The following is a 16,227-nucleotide window of genomic DNA, read 5'->3' as shown; positions in this document are numbered from 1 at the left end:
TGCATTTGACACAAACATCAATAACTCAGCAGTGACAAGAGTCCATCCTGGAGGGCTGGGAAATAGCTTACCTATGAGACTGAGCAATGGGATTGGCCTAGGATGACTGAATGCAAGAGCCTTGTTTTAGGGAGGAGCCATCCTGGAGAAAGTAATTTCTTAGAAAAGGGCAAAGTTAATAGTCTAGGTAGCTCCAAGCAAACCTCATAAACCCACCCATCGATTTCTATTAATCTGCTTTATACATCCTATATCCAGAGGTGCACCTAGGTAATTTTGGAGCCTGGACATAAAGGCTTGTGTATAAATGCTGGTGTATACATCTCTTCGGTCTATGAAACTTAAGATGAAGCCCCTTACTAAAACTGACTTCTAAAGCCTGCTTTGTAACATGATACATTGGGATGGCAAAGGTCCACTTTGCGATTAGCTACCATTGTTACACTTCATTAATAGACATGAGAATCCAGAGAAGTGAGTATGGCCAAATCCCATCATTTGGAGGAAGAGGCTGTACAGCATGCATATGTCAAAGATGACAGCTAGGACCTCTTGTGCCAAGACTAAACCACAGATCCAGATAGCTCCAATGAGAGGTTCAGGTGTGACAATGAAATATAGTGGGATTCAAGGGCATAATGTTAAGCATCTTATGGAGTCAAAAACTAGAACTAAGTTCCCTCAGAGTAAGCTTTGAACCTGAAGCTCTCTTTCATGTTCATAAATACAATTGTTAATTTGATCTGGATTCCACATAGCAGTCTGTATCTTGGACTCATATAGACTTCAAAATCAGATGGCCGTTACCAGACAAATATAGACAGGTCTGGATTCAGTGGAGTGGAAGCTTGCCACACTAAATAGCTAATGTATTTAATGGAAGTTATAAATCAAAATTCTATAATCTATCCCAAATTCTAGAACCATCAGTTATGAAAATGGTTTTTTAAACCAGCATTTAAAAATAATATTCCGATGCTCAATCAAATGTTATTTAGTTAGATCCAGACTTCAGCAACAGTTTTTGAAAGATGCCCATGCTAGGTTAGGTTGGTCTTTCTTACCTACCTTTTAAAGATCTGTTGATTTTTAAAATGTATGTATTTGAGAAACACAGAATTATCATGGATGCGCTTGAAGATTGAAGCTCTCTGCCTTAGAATGGGGCCAGTTTTTTGTCACACTGGAGAGAAAGCAGGAGTGGGAGGAAGTGCAATGCAGCAATCCTCCACCAGGCTGCACTGTATTATCCATTCAGTATCAAGGTTAGCTCCACCTCCAGTGATTGGCACAATGCCATGATACCATTTGAAGGAGGCAGATTCAACATGGGTAAAGATTTCCTTGTTTGGCTACAGAGATCCAAAATGGGCCTCGTTCCCAGCACAGGACCACATCTTCTCATCCTTCCACCCAGTGGAAGGAACCAGGGCTGTCCTTAGTCCATGGCAATCAGGGTGACCACCCCAGGCCCCGCTCTTTTAACCCTCATGAGAAGGGGGCCCCACACTGGCTGATTTGCCCCGGGCTCTGCACCCTGCCAGGGTTCTCTAAGAACAGCCCTGGAAAGAACTGATAGAGATCTCAACTGATCAATGGCTAACAGGGCTAAGAAAGAACTTGTTTCAGGGCTGTCAGTTAGTCAAGTCAGCCTTGAAGGTGTTCACTTTCTTCTCGGCACTCCCTGTAGAGTTTTTCCATTGGTTATGCCAAACAAAGGGTCGGTGTGCTGGCATTCGGTATTAAGCAGGGATTTGGGCTACTTTGTAAAGGAAACAGGAAGGAACAACCATGCCCCTGGAGGAAGGGTTCTTTAAGAAGTCTCAGGGGGTCAAATCACTCCCAGGCAAGGATGAGGAAGGAAGCAGTGCCCTACCAATAACTTACTCCTAGAGTTACTAATTGGTTTGAATTCCACTCCTTTGGATTTTATGCCCTTGTCCATATTTCTTGCCAGTGTCTATTGGCTCCAAGTGTCCAGTTTGCCAGGATCCAGCTGCTCCATGCCTATATTTCTTTTCTTGCCAAACTTGCCAGGGTCCAGCAGTCCACCCCCTCATACAAATGGCTCCCCCACCCCTTTTCTATTTCAGAAATTGAGTATGTGACTCGCCCCTTCCCTCCATAAATGCACTCGGACCCTTTTGTTCTCTCCCTTCCATTCCCCCCCCCCCGCCGTGCTGCCACTGGTAGGTCCAGTTTGAAGCTCACACAAGCTGCTGCCCCAGTGATGTGTCTCTGTTTGCTTTGTTTCCTCCAATTCCTGCCTCTGCACGCCACCAAATGTTGTGATCTGTGGCACGACTGTCAGAGCCATGTGGTAATCTGTTGTTTGGAGCAGACAGTCTTGACGAACAGAATCCTGTGGGAAAGATTTTGAAAAAGGGAGGTGGGCAGGATGAGTCACAGAAATACCATTATACTCTGGAAAGTTCCGCTCAGGAGGAGTTCTCCTTCCTTCCCTTCCCTTCCATGATTTAAAGCTGGGTTTTCTATAAATAAGGACTGACTTTCTGCAACTCTTCCAGCCCCTCTGTGTACTAGGATGTGGAGCCTTTATAGAGACTTGTTAAAAATTTGGAATTAAAAATATATTATGGAAGTTTCCATACAAACCATTTTCACTTTGGAATATGAAGATCAGGGTGGCGGGGGCGGGGGCGGTGAAAGAGCAGCTGAAGATTGCTATGAAACTATTTAGCCATATCTAATTCGGCAGTGTATTAGAAAGACTTTCAGACTAATACACTTGAGTCTATTGTATGTACTCAAACATTCCAGTCAACCAGACTGATAAAACCAATTTAACGGGTCTATTGGCAAGAGTGATCTCAGATTTTCGCAAAGTCATATCTATGTCTGTGCATGCAAAGCAGCACATTTTCACTTGCGAGTTTGATTGATTGGGTTTTTTAAAATGTCCTAATGAAAAATAAAGCAACTGACATGCGCTCCGTGTTTTGGATTATTCCTTGATTATTTTTGCAGTCAACACAAGAGAGTTTGGACTCATATATGCTGCTTTGACACAAAGAATTGCCAATTGTGGCTACAAAAATCAAAATGAGAGCCTGGAAATAAAAAGGCTTGTTTAGGTTTAAGTTTGTTTTCATGATTGAAATGGAGAATTATGTCATTCCTCTTATGAATTGTTTATGATTTACTGCTATTGAGTATAACCATACAATGTGAGAGCTTGTAACATTGAAGGGAACTGAGTATAATCATTTGCCCATCAAACAATACACATTTAGGGGCTTTGAACAGGTCAAACAGAGAAAATTGGATTAGCCATTAGGCTGAATAAGCTACAGAATAAGGCACCAGACATTAGGGATGTGCAAACAGCTTCAAAATCGGACCAAACCAGGCTGTACTGGCAATGCTGGTCCAAGTTCAAACTGATCAAGCCAGGTTCGGTTCGAACCTGTTTGAGCCAATTTGAAGATTCTAGGCTCCATTTTAGATGTTGTCCTCCATTTTGTGTGACTTGTGTTGCTTGATTTCATTGGCTGAGCTCTTGCTTCCCTGATTGGTCAGATGAGTCTGGCTCTCTGTTAGGCTCTGCACTTTACCAGTCCCTGAGAACTGACACCCTATTGGCCAGGGGGGAGGTCAAAGTGGGGGATGCCAAAGGAGGGAGTTTCAAATCCTATTTAAAGCCAAGCCTCTGGCCTATCAAAATCACTCTGGCTGCAGTCTTCCTTGGCTTCTTTCTGGCCTTCTGGTGCTGGTGGTGAGAGCCTGCCTGGCAGATACTGCTGTGTGTTTTTGTTCCCAATCCCTTCTACCTGTTTTTCTGCTCCCCCCTCCCCCTCCCCCCCGATTTAAACTTTTTTTTGTCCTGGAGTGACTGTGTGTGTATTTGTTCTGCTCTCCCACCCCCACCCCCGAAGTGAGTGAGTGATTGTCTCTAGGGATGTGCACTAACCCGTTCGGAGGCCCTTTTACGGGCCTCCGAACTGGTTCAAACACCGGGGGGGTCAAAGTTCAATGCTGGGGGTGCCACCTTAAGGGTGGGGGAAGGTGCTTTCCCCCTGCCAGCGCTCATTGCCGGTAAAAATATTTGGGGTGGCAGCTTACTTCCCTGCCACCCCTTCCCCCTCCTCGGCTGGAAGCGGCCAGAAGTACCAGGTGTGTGTGCACACATTGCGTGTGTGCGCGCACACCCAGTACTTCTGGCCACTTCCGATTGAGAAGGGGGAAGAGATGGCAGGGTGGTACGCTGCTGTCCCAAAGGTTTTTACTGGCAATGAGCACTTGCAGGGGGGAAGCGGTGGGAGGGGTAAGTGCACCCTCCCCCACCCTTAAAGCGGCATCCTTGCCAGAATCGAACCACCCCACCATGGTTCTGTGCACATCCCTAATCGTCTCTCTTCTCCCTCTCCTGGGCCAGGGGGCCCAGGCCTTTGACCTGAGGCTTCTCTCTGGCCTATTCCCCTAACCCCCAGTCTCCACTGTCCCTCCACCTTTTTTGTTTCTGTGGCAGCTGCTGCTTTAAAATCTGTTGACTGAGTTGAGAATACAGAGTCCTGAGCTCAGCATCCACTGCCAATTGTTCTTATTTTATTCTGGGTTCTTCTGGGGCGGGGATTCCTTGTTTTCTCTGGAGCAGGTACTTTTCTTTGTTAACCCCTTTCTTCTTGTGATTAGCACACTGCCTACTCCAGAGTCGAGCAGCACCTCTTCCCGCCATCCCCTGTCCTTCCCTTTCTTTCCCCCTCACCCCTTCCACATCCCCACAGCCATTTTTTCCACCAGCCTTTTTATTTATTTAATCAGTGTTCAGTTTACTTTGTTTGGGTGGGTGGGTGGGTAATCAGCTGGAAAGCTTTTCATTCTGCCTCCCCCCCCAGCTATGTGTGCCCGCCCATGCTGTGGTCTGCCATTCCAGACCAGTCTACCATTGGTCTGGAATCCATTCCTTCTTTTTTTCCTCCTGACCAGTGTGTGGGGCAGAAGATCTCCAGGACAACAAGGGGGTCAGTGCTTACTTTTTGTTACCCCCTTTAATTTTCCTTGAAAAGGGCCTCCTTTCTTGTTTGGGTGTGGGGAAATATTTTCTGTGTTTTTTTCTTTACAGGTTGTTTCTTGTTTTTACAGGTTCCCCTTTAGTTGCCCCCCCCCCATTGTGTATTTTATTGTATTGTTTTTTGATTGTATTGTTGTTGTGGGTGGAGTGGGTGGGTAGGCTTGTTTTAAATAGGGTTTTCTTTAAATAGGGTTTTAAAGGATTTTCCCCCGAATAGGTGTGTGTTTTTTTTAAAAAAAAACCCTCCATGTTTTACATTTTTTAAAAAATTAAAAGCCCCCGGGGTCTTTGGGAATGTCTGAGCACCATGTGGTAAGCAAAGCTCACAGCAGGGTGGCAGGCAGAGGTGGAAGGGATCCCCAAGCTGGTGTGGGAGGCCAGTGTGGAGGACAGAAAAGATGCTGGCATAGGGTCCCACAGGTCCCCACTGGCAAATTCTTCGGGCCAGGTGAGGCAGCGGTGTGAAGGCTCTCCTATCTGGAGGAGCCTGCTGCTGCCAATCTAGGTCCGGGACCAGTGGCAGGTCCATCGGGTGGTGCACTGCTGGGGCTGGTGCCTGGTGCAGAGCCTGGCAGTGCGCGGGGCTCTCCTGCCAGGGAAGCTTCTTCCATGGTGGGGGTGGAGGGCAGGGGCTTGACAGCTGGCAGTGCAGCCAGATTTTCCCTCCCTCTTGCAGCCCCTCCACTGCTCCTCTTGCCACTCAGTGAGCCCCCCCCCCTTGATGATGCCCATGTCATGGCAGAGTCCAGTTCTGGGTCTTCCCAGTCTGGCTCCGAGGGGAAAGGGTCTGCTGCTGAGGTGGAGGAGGCGGCCCCTCCTCCAGTGAAGCTGGGCCCTTCTTCTTCCATGTAGGGTGGAAGGGGGTGGGTGGTGGTGGGTGAGCACCAGCAGCCCCCCCTAGGTCCACTGTCACACAAAAGGCCCAAGACAGCATCCAGGACATTGGTGGCCACCCAGAGATGTTTCGTGGCATTTTGCAATCTCTCAAGATGCCCCAACCACTGCTTGCTGCATCCACTGAAGTGCAGAGGTCAGTCGGAGCAAGGATGCTAAGCATCTGGGGATGTCCTCCATATGGCGACACATGCGACGGTATCTCCCGGATCTCCTTGACTCCACTAGCAGCACTAGTGCGTCTAGTGTGCCTGTGACTAGCACTGACATGGGTCATGTGAAGTCTTCCATGAAGCATGGCACGCTGCCAGTCAAGCGGTGGACACAGTCGCCAGGCAAGAAGCCCAGCAGAGGAGAGGAAGAGCCCATCTGCTTCCCCCTTCAGTGCTGCTCGGGGTGGGAGACCGAGTGTGTGCTGTTGGCTCTTTCTGCTACTACCAGCCTGCTTCTGCTTCCCCAGTGAGACTGCAGCCTGCTGCCTCTGGGTAACGTCTGTGGGAAGTGTATGCAGAACTGGGGCCAGGGGTGGGTGACTCAGCAGTTCCTGGGGTCAGCTGCCCAGCTCTGGGCCTTTATAGGAACGCTGCCTGTCGCCCCTTTGGGTGAGCCACTTTGGAGGATAATGAGGTTATGTGGGTAGGTACCTACCTAACCTACTTCACAGGGTTGTTGTGAAAGAGAAACTCAAGTATGTAGTACACTGCTCTGGGATCCTTGGAGGAAGAGCGGGATATAAATGTAATAATAATAATAATAATAACAACAACAACAACACTGACAATAAAATTCAGCCATCCCAGGTCCTTGGGAAGGACTTGATGTCTGGATAAAACAAACCAGTCAATAACACCTGTCTGACTGTGTAAACAAGAAATAATAATGTGCCAGGCTCTTTGGCTCAGGATCCCTTGGTTTGTGAAGGTGGGTAGGTATTTTAATTCAGCTTCTGTCTGCAATCCTGGGTGAGTTGAGTTTTAATGTGTCTGAGTCTGTCTGGAGATTGGGAGACAAGGGGTGTATCCACTGATTATGGGGCAGCTATTCCAGTGGTGGTGATGAATAGAAGTAACTTTGACAGGTCAGCAGGCCAGGGGTGGGGTAGAAACAGGGATCTATAATGTACAGTGTGATGGTGGATGGGAAGCTGAGTGCTAACCTTCCCCATTCATCATTCCCACACAACTCAGGGTACCATGAATGTATGTTTGCTTGTGCAATCGGTCTTCTGTCTCTATACCTCCCCAATAATGAACTCCCGAAGACTGGTGGAGATGGGCCGGGGGGTTGTCCCCGGGTAAGGGACAATTGGCAGAAACTGGAGGATCCGACGAAGGGCTGTCTCATCTTTTCTCCAGCAACTAAAATACTTTGAAGCAAGTAGAACTACTCCTGGATGACTGGGACATGTTCGGTGGCCTGCAGAGGCTTTTCCATTCCTCTGATGTTTACACAAGCCTCACCATTTTAAGAATCTCTGAGGCAAACATAAGAATCTCCATGTTTTAAAAAAAATGTTTTATCATTTTAGTCTAAATACATGACAGCAGTGCAACCCAGTAACCCAAAATGTTATGATTATTTCAAATCTCATTAGACTTAACATCAATCTTAATTGTTAAAGGAGGGAGGCGAGAGCTTCATTTTTTAAACATTAGGACTGGCAGCCCTGCTAGGCACCTGGCTGAACCTGAGGTTGGTCTGAAGTCAGCCTTCACACAGTTTCCTGAAAATGTACAAAGACACCAGATGCTCCTGTTGGGACACCAGCTTCCCCAGGTCAGCATCTGGAGTTTACAATTGCACCCTGAAAGGGAATGCTGTTAATAAGCTTTTCTTCTCTCTAGTGTCATATTAAGCAGAAAAAAGTATTACTAGAGAAGATGTACTGGCTCCCCACCCACATTTTCTCCACACAACATGTATTTCTCTCTCAAAAAAAACTTCCAGACAACTTCCCAAACAAGAAAATCTCCGATGCACTAAAGCAGGCAGCCTATAAACATGTGGTTCTGGAGAAGGTCTGTGGCAAATGGGATTCATATGTTTGCTATTACACTACTGCTTGCAGGTGCAAGGGGAAGAATGGAATTCTCTTGTCATCCATCTTTTAACCCCTTTCATTTTCATAGTTCTCAAAGCAGAAAAGTTATCAGTCTCCTTGTGTTCAAGAAGGGAGCCAAAAAAAGGGAGGGGGAGGGAGATGCAAAAGTGGTTTCTTGCCCTTATACATCTGGCCCACCTGGATTGCAAGGACACCGACCCATAATCATTTGACCACACAGGCTCTAACAAACAATTAACTTGTCTGTACTTTTTCATAGTTCAGACTAGCTGGACTAAAACCAACAGCGTACCAAGAAGTTGTGGACTCCATCCACAGCCACTAAAGTCATTTATGGATATCAGGGGGTCATGGCTTCCACCATAGATTTCTGAAGGCTCGCCAAAGTTACAAATGGTCTGGAACCAAGTTGATTCCTTGTGCAGTTCTTCTGAGGCAAATTAAAGGCAAATCTTTTTTTATTTCAGCCTTTGGGAACACAGCTCTGAGGAATGATTGACAGACATTATTACTCAGAGCATATGCCTTCAACGTGTGAAAAATCCTGATCTTGAAGATTATCATAGCTCAACTGATTCATAGAGTGGTATGTGTGTCAAAGCACTTACATATCCTTAATGAAAAAAGGAGAAGAGTTCTATTCTGCACTGCTGTGTCCCAATTCTAAGAGCTCACTATCCGGCACCTAGATTTGCACTCATATGTAATTGGCACTAGGGTGGCCAAAATATCATTAGAATAATAAAACAGCACATTTGGGTAACTAGTCACATATAGCAAAACTATAGGGATGTTCAGCTCAGAGTTGAGATTTTTCAGTCTTGTGCTCTGAAGTACCGGGATATTCCCCAAACTCAAAATGGCATTGAAGAGCGCCAAAGAGGGCTCTTTGATTTCAATTGAGCCAGCATGAAATAGAGCAGTGGTTCCCAGCCTGGGGGCCTCTAGGAAACATAGGAAACTGCCATATACTGAGTCAGACCATTGGTCTATCTAGCTCAATATTGTCTTCACAGACTGGCAGCGGCTTCTCCAAGGTTGCAGGCAGGAATCTCTCTCAGCCCTATCTTGGAGAAGTCAGGGAGGGAACTTGAAACCTTCTGCTCTTCCCAGAGCGGCTTCATCCCCTAAAGGGAATATCTTGCAGTGCTCACACATCAAGTCTCCCATTCATATGCAACCAGGGCAGACCCTGCTTAGCTATGGGGACAAGCCATGCTTGCTACCACAAGACCAGCTCTCCTCTCTAGATGTTGCTGAACTACAATCCCCATCACCCCGAGTCACAATAAATTGTGGGAACCACTGGCATAGAGGTTTGCGTCAGGGAGAGCCAGATTCGAACCCTCACCAGCTCTGAAGCTTGTGGGGTGATGCTGTTGCTATCTCACAGCGTTGCTGTGAGACTAAAAGTGGAGAGGGAACATACAGGTAATGTATGATGACCTGGGCTACTCAAAGGAAGAGTAAATGAATATTTTATTTCATAATAAGAAATAAATAAATTAATTTTATAATAAAAACTGATTGAAAATATGCCATCATTTAGGCAACTACTCAGCTTAGAATCTGACAAACTTCTAAGGCAGGGGTTCACAACTCAAACCGTTCTCAAGAGCCATTTTGTTATCAAATTACTATTTGATATGGCCTGCTTTGAACATTAACATTAATTCTCTGGCCTTGAGACTACTCCAGTGTTGCTTCAAGCAGTTCAAAAACTGAGAGATGGACCCCAGAATCCCCACCAGCAATCACGGAGTAGCGAATGCAGCACCTTTCAGCTAAATTGCTGCTTCCAGCCATTTCTGACACAGTTCTAGGGCAGCAAATGCCTCCATACATGGCTTTGCTGTTTATACTTTGTGCATGGATACAGGCTACCTGGGAATGTGCTTTCATTTGATCTTAAAGATCATGAAAGAACACAAGAGGCCATCGCTCAGCAGTAGCGGACATGCTTCACATGAAGGAGATCCCAGATGCAATCCCTGGCGTCTCCAGGGGTGTGTGGAAAAGACCCTTGTCTAAAATCTTGGAGAATTCCTACCAATTCCCCTGCTAACTGGGCAAAGAGGCACCTTTTACCGTGGTGATTCTCTTTATTTAGCAGGGGGAGAGTAACTGGCCCTATCCACCCCCAGCACAGTACCTCCAGTGACTGTTGCTGGTGTGTGTCTTATGTTTCTTTTTAGAATGTGAGCCCTTTGGAGACAGGGATCCATCTTATTTGTTATTTCTCTTTGTAAACCGCCCTGAGCCATTTTTGGAAGGGCGGTATAGAAATCGAATTATTATTATTATTATTATTTAGCAAAGACAGTACTGAGCTAGAAAGACTAGTGTTCTGCTACAGTATAAGGCATCATATGTTCAAGGGAGAAGGCAGACATAAAGGGCCAAACTAGATGTTACCTTCCCAACCCCATGCTTACTGAGGTCAGGTCTTTGTTTTAGGGGAAGGAATGGGAACTATTGCCCCAGACTTCACACACCCAAGAGGCACACATCGGCATGGACAAACAGTACAATGCAATTAAGAAAATAAAATGATAGTAGCACTATTACAAGGCTGTTCTCACCAGGCTTGGCTGCCCATGAATACCACCGGGAGCTCTGAGGCTCCCAGTAGCACCTTGACAGCAAAACTGCCTATGAAGCCCACCAGTTAGCCCTTAACTCAGGCTAAATGCTCATGTGTTAGACAGATAAACTTTGTTACAGTCTTTGGTGCTGACCACAGGAGCAGGCTCCTAGCCATCGCCGGGGGGATCCCCACACTTGTCCGGTGCATAGTGGGATTTCTGGGGGCCAAGATGACACATCCAGACCCCCAAACCTCCGCACTGTCTGGGGCAGCAGCAGCTCATTTGGGCATGGGACCCATGCGCCCAACAACTCTTCTAGATCGTCTGCAGGAAAGGTAGGCTGCTCTAGCCTTTCCGACCACCCATCCTCAAGCCTGGTCACAGGATCGTGAGAAAGGGCTCATTGTGTTGCATGTGTGTGTAAGTGTCTTAACATATGTATATGCGTTGTGCAAATGACTATACATGTGTTCATTTTAAAAGTGAACCAGGGCACAAGTCCCTTCAAATGATAGGAACAAGTAGGAAGTGCACTGATGTATATGTGCTGAATATCATTGGTCAATATGTACATGCTTACAGAGCTGTATGATGCATGCACTAAAGATGTGCAGGACGTTTTGCTTGCAAAACATTTCAGCTCGAAACAGGCCATTTTGAGTGTTTCAAACTCAAAACAGAACAGCCTTTAAATAAAGGGCCTATTTTGAGCTTGGAGCAGCACAACCCCATTTCAATTGGAACATTTCGAGTTCTGACTGCCATTTTGGATGCCTGTTCCCCCCTTGCTGATTAGTTTTCTGGCCCTGGCTTCTGAATGGCTTGTGATCTCCTGCTTCTTGGCTGGCTTGGTAACATACAAATCAATTGTTGTCATGGACAACTGTGCCCCCATTGATTGGGGGGGAGGAGAGAGAGGGAGCCAAAGCAGGGATTTTCAAAATGTATTTAAGGGGGCTGGGAGGCAAAGGGAGCCCTTTAGTGTGCCTCTATTGAAGGAGAGGATACATCGGAGAGAGACTGCAGCAGAGCAGACTGGTGGTGAATGCCTAGCCCAGTGGAGAGAGAGACAAAGGACCGGGTCTCACAATAAGTGAGACCAGGTTTAGGGCACTGAGCGGGAAGAGCGGGTTAAGCCCACTCTCCCCGCTCACAAGCGGGCAGCGAGCCCTGGGCAGCCAGATTGGCCGGCCCCGAGACAGAGCCGGTGGGGGCTGGGGAGCTCAGGGGCTGCGTGGCCCCTGGAAGCCCCAGTATGCCCTGCATGAGCGCGCAGGGCATACTGGGGAGACCCCCAAGCCGGGAGGCTGTTTTTAAGCCACCCGGCCAGGGGGTCTACTCATGAGTAGACGTGGCGTGGAACCGCGGCGTGGAGCCTCAGCGCGGCTACTTATGAGCAGATAGCCCGGGTTTGCAGAGTGCTTGCTCCGCAAACCCGGGCTAAGGGGTGGGCTAAAGGAGTGGGTTAGCCGCTCCAGAACCACCAGGCTCGGCTGTGAGCCCGGTGGTTCTTACGATCACAAAAATCGGGCTAGGATTTTTGTGATCGCAAGAATAGCTCCAAAGAGTGCCTGCTGGCTTATCTATGTATGCATCTCTCTTAGGCTATTACCACGATCACCCAAAAGCGGCCTAAGGGAGCCTAGCCTGCTTTGGGGTGATCGTGTGCTGCATCAGAAGCCGCGCGGTTCCTGGGAGCTAGCCTGCATAAATACCCCTCCCCGTTTACCGAATCGTGAGGTGCCACAGTGTGGCTTCGCACCACTGCAACTCATGAGGAGACCCCACTGGGAGGCTGAAATAAGCCTCCTGGTCTTGGGGGTCTTCCCAGGATGCCCCATGCACTCATGCGGGGCATCCTGGGACTTCCGGGGCCCAGGCAGTCCTCAATCCCTGCAGCCCCTGCTGGCTCTGTGATGGAACCGACAATCATGTGGATGGCCGATGCACCCAGGGCTTCCTGCTTTCTCATGTGTGGGGATAGCAGGCCAAGTCCGCTTTCCCCACTTAACCTACCTCGACTCTACACACTGCTCGTGTGGAGAGCCTCTCTGTCTCTTTCCCCTCTTTTGCAGTTCCAACCAACTGCTCTTTTTCCTTCTTTTTATTTTAAATTGTACCAGCAGCCCCACGGGCTTTAACTGGATACTGCTGTGGATTTTTCTTCTTCTTCTGTGGATTTTTCTTCTCTTGTAGCAATCCCCCCAGTGGCTTTAACACTGGAGTGCTGTGCTGGCTGGTGTGTTGTTGTTTTTCCCCTTTTATAGACCCAAGCTGTTTGCATTTCACTTTTTGTTTTTGTAGGCTGGTGTGTTCTGTGACTTCTGTCTGGTGCCCAGCCTAACAGGCTCTCTCTGTTTCCTTGATGCTTTTTGGCTGTTTTCTTTTTTGATCTTTTTTGGGTGGGTAGGTGCCCACCTGGCACCCACTTGCCCTACCCCCAGCTGTTGAGTCACAGTGTCTGCTCGGCCCAAGTGCCTCAGAGAGCAGCATCTAGCCAGACCCCAGCAGAAGATGCCAGAAGATCCACCCGCACTCCACCCCGGTCAGGTTAAAGTTTTTTAAATAGGGCCTAGTTTTAGTGAGTGGGTTAGGTACTAAGTAGGACTGTAGGAAAGGAGGTGTGGATTAGGAGAGGCCACAGTAATTCCCTTCCCTTCCCTTTCCCTTTCCCTTCCCTTCCCTTAGACTTACCTCAATGTTGCTTGCTCCCCTCCAATCCCCCCAAATAAAACCTGCTTCTTTATTGGGGAGATTTAATTTTTCTGTGTGTGCACTACAGTGCTTTGGGTGGCACTGTGTGTGGCACACACAACATAAATAGACCAGCCTGACCCCACACTCCTTTTTAAAACAGCTGCCTTAAAGCACTTCTTCTCCCCCGCCCCCCACCAATCAGGGTCAGAGCTTGATTTTAAAAAAATAATAAAAGATGTCCAGAAGGTTGTGCGGCAGAGGTAGGAGCAGAGTGTCAGGCGAATGCTCATCATGGTGTGTGACGGCAAGAGGAGCCTACTTCCTGAGTCATCCCCATTGCTGTGGCTGCATGCAGATGCATTCTCCATCTTGCTGAAGAAGAGTGGTCCTGCCGTGCAGCTGCTGGTGGAGGCTGAGCTAGAATTAGTAGGGAGGTTCTCCCCTGTCGTGGAAGAAACTCTTCCTGTGGCGTCAAAAGGGGCTTGGACAAATTCATGGAAGACAGGTCTATCAACAGCTACTAGGCTGAAGGCGATAGATCACCAGCCTCAGAGGCAATATACCTCTAAAGGCCAGTTGCAGGGGAGCAACAGCTAGAGAGAGGGCATGCACATACCTCTTGCCTGTCAGCTTCTCAGAGGCATCTGGTGGACCACTGTGTGAAACAAGATGCTGGACTAGATAGGACTTGGGCCGGATCCAGCAGGACTGTTATCAGACTGTGTTGGCTGCTAGACCAGCCAGATCAGTCCCACCATCCTCCCCAGTCACTCTTGGCAGCACAATCCCCCCCACCATCTGAGACTGAGGAGGAGCAAGAGGAACTCATTCCGCTTCCTAGACCTTCCCAGCCCTGGACCAAGGGTGGTGGTGGTGATACCCCCCACCCACCACCGCCTGAAGGAACTAGCAGCCCCAGTATCACCACCACCAAAATTGGGTCAGACTGGCTCCAAAGGCAGCATGCTTTTGAGCTCTGTCCTGGTGACTCGACCCATGATGTCTTCAGGGCACAGGTCAGAAGGGGTAAGGATCCTAAGCATCTTGGGATGTCTAGGATGCTGAAGCACCTGCAGTGGCATCATCGGTTGGGGGGGGGGCTGCTCCTGCTAGCAGCAATAGGCCTGTGTGTGTCCTTGATTAGTGGCAAGGCACCTGCTCCTGCTTCCAAGCAGGAGAAGTTCCCTGTGTGGTGGATGCAGTTGGTGGGCAAGCAGTCTGATCACCCAAAGTCTCATCTCATCACCCTGGCCATTACTGAGATGATCATTTTGGGCGACTAGCCATTCAGGTGGTGGAGAATGCCAGTTTCTGCTCACTGCTCCTACTGCTTGCCTCCAACTATCACGTACCACCTTCATCAGGTGGGTGGTGCCCTGTACTAGGCCCTGCAGGGATGCCATGTCAGGGCTGCTGCATACAGCAGTGCCTGACACAAGCATGCACTTCACTGCTGTGGACCAGAGGCAATGGGCTGCACACTTCTTTCCTGACCCTCATGGTGCACTGGTGGGGGCAGGAGAGCAAGGGGAGATCTGATGCTGCTGGCCATGGATAGTGGGATCTATCCATGGGTAGTGGGATCGCTGTCCAGGCAGCCAAATCTTCACTGAGGGTTCATGGTGAGCGACAAGGCTTGGAACATTCTGAAGGCAGCCAAGCAGTTTCCATTGGTGTCCATCCATTGTGTGGCGTACACTCTGAAACTGGTCATGTGGGGTGCGCTTGGCCTTTCTGGGGCTAGAGCCAAGTGAGGCATCCCCACTGAAGACATTCAGCCCCAGTCTCCTGCTGCCATGGCTGCTCTTGTGGAGAGGTGCTGCAGGATAGCAGCTTACTTCCACTGGAGCAAAAAGGGTAGGCGGATGCTCAAGAAGAGGCAGCTTGAGCTCAGCCTACCTGAACACCTGATCTCTCAGGCTGTTCCAACCCGGTGGAACTCAACATTTATCTTGTCCCAGCATCTGCAGGAGCAACAGCCAGCCAGCCACTCCCTGGCAAGGAGGTGTGGCTTGGGAGTGTGTGACCTGTCCTATCAAGACTGGGCGCTCCTCTCCGAAGTTGTCTTGGCACCCAAGCTTGTCTTTCCGATGTTGTCTTGGCACTCTTTCTTGCCACAAACAGCTTGCGTGCTGAGGCAGCAATGCTGAGCCAGGCTTTGCCCACTGCTCTTCTCTTTGAGAAGACAATGGGTGAGCTCCAGTCCATGCTGACCACTGGTGGAAGCAATTGCCTTGGCAAGTTGGCTGAGGACTGGTGGATCGGCTGAGGACACCCTTGGGTGAATTGGCAGAGCATGTTTTGTCCTGCATATATGACCCAAGGATGAAGGGCAAAGCTTTCATCCCTGATCAGCTGCCCTAGTGGAGGGACTTCCTAGTTGAAGAGGTTAGGTGAGCCCATGAGAGGAAGCTGGGGAGAAACTAGGAGGAGGGTGCTGGAGCACCTACGGCTAGTATGCAGTCCACCCCTATCAGCAGCATCACTGCCACTTCCTGATCCGGCAGGGCCAAAGGAGCTGGTAGTGCCACCGCAACATTCCACACAGTGGTTCACAGAGGGCTTTCTTGGCACCTTGCCAGGGGTACAGGAGGGTGATTGTTAACACATTTTTAACCTTTCTCCTATGGGGGTTTTGGAGAAAGGTTAAAAATGTGTTTAAAATCTCTTGCTTGCCCATTTCTTTTGTGGGTTGGATGGTAGGTAGCACCCATCATGTCCTAACATACAACCCACTTTGGTGCCCCTAGGATATACCCATGGGGAACAATTGGATGTTTTGAGTTTCCTCATTGTTCCCTATGGCTGAAACACTCAAAACGGTTCAGGTTTGTTCTGTCAAAACGATTGATTGGACCAGTTGTTTTATGATGGAATGTTTGTGTTTTGTTTTGAGCTCAAAACAGAATGCAAAATCCATTTTGTGCACATCCCTAGCATACACTGTACAGAGT

The 16,227-nt window shown here is 48.5% G+C and overlaps 1 long non-coding RNA gene across 1 annotated transcript in view; it reads left to right on the top strand.

Annotated features, from left to right (window-relative positions):
* Nucleotides 1-3,734: 3,734 nt before the first annotated feature.
* LOC128340268 (uncharacterized) overlaps nt 3,735-16,227 on the top strand; it is a 37,899-nt gene continuing 25,406 nt past the window's right edge. The window contains exons 1-3 of the long non-coding RNA XR_008313559.1: nt 3,735-3,763; nt 4,948-4,982; nt 8,456-8,574. This is a non-coding gene — a long non-coding RNA (uncharacterized LOC128340268). The remainder of the gene's footprint in view (nt 3,764-4,947; nt 4,983-8,455; nt 8,575-16,227) is intronic.

The sequence above is a fragment of the Hemicordylus capensis genome, chromosome 1, assembly GCF_027244095.1.
Source record: "Hemicordylus capensis ecotype Gifberg chromosome 1, rHemCap1.1.pri, whole genome shotgun sequence".
Lineage (NCBI taxonomy): Eukaryota > Metazoa > Chordata > Lepidosauria > Squamata > Cordylidae > Hemicordylus > Hemicordylus capensis.
Note: the sequence above shows the minus strand (reverse complement) of the source record. Positions and strands in the feature narration are given on the sequence as shown.